This window comes from Coregonus clupeaformis, unplaced genomic scaffold (genome assembly GCF_020615455.1).
Source record: "Coregonus clupeaformis isolate EN_2021a unplaced genomic scaffold, ASM2061545v1 scaf0409, whole genome shotgun sequence".
Classification (NCBI taxonomy): Eukaryota; Metazoa; Chordata; class Actinopteri; order Salmoniformes; family Salmonidae; genus Coregonus; species Coregonus clupeaformis.
The window spans coordinates 256,579-257,500 of record NW_025533864.1 but is presented as its reverse complement, the minus strand read 5'-3'; positions in this window follow the sequence as shown (position 1 = coordinate 257,500).

The following is a 922-nucleotide window of genomic DNA, read 5'->3' as shown; positions in this document are numbered from 1 at the left end:
TCACACATGCACACACACATGCACACACACACACACACAGTCTTGCGCACCTAACCTTGTGGGGACAAACAATTCAGTCCCATTCAAAATCCTATTTTCCCAAACCCCTAACCCAATTCTAAACCTAACACTAATTTTTACCTTAACCCTAAACCCCCTAGAAATAGCATTTGACCTAGTGGGGACTAACAAAATGTCCCCAGTTGGTCCAATTTTTCTTGGTTTACTATTCTTGTAGGGACTTCTGGTCAACAAGTATAGTTAAACACGTCCACCAACACGCACACAGACACACACCAAACACACACACACGCACGCGCACAAATACACACGCACGCACGCACACACACAGACATACACACACACACACACACACATTCACACACACACATACACACACACATACTCACACATACACACACACATACTCACACACACACACATATACACATGCACAAATATACACAGATATATACACATACACACACATACACACACACATACTCACACACACACACATATACACATACACACATACACACAGATATACACACATACACACACATACACACACATACACACACTGCAGTGTGTATATAGAGTAATAGGTCGTGTGGAAGTCCTGTCCTGTTTATGTCAGGGTAAAGGTCGTCTGGAAGTCCTGTCCTGTTTATGTCAGGGTAAAGGTCGTCTGGAAGTCCTGTCCTGTTTATGTCAGGGTAAAGGTCGTCTGGAAGTCCTGTCCTGTTTATGTCAGGGTAAAGGTCGTCTGGAAGTCCTGTCCTGTCTATGTCAGGGTAAAGGTCGTGTAGAAGTCCTGTCCTGTTTATGTCAGGGTTTTTGGTATTTTGGTATTTATTAGGATCCCCATTAGCTGTTGCGAAAGCAGCAGCTACTCTTCCTGGGGTTCACACAAAACATG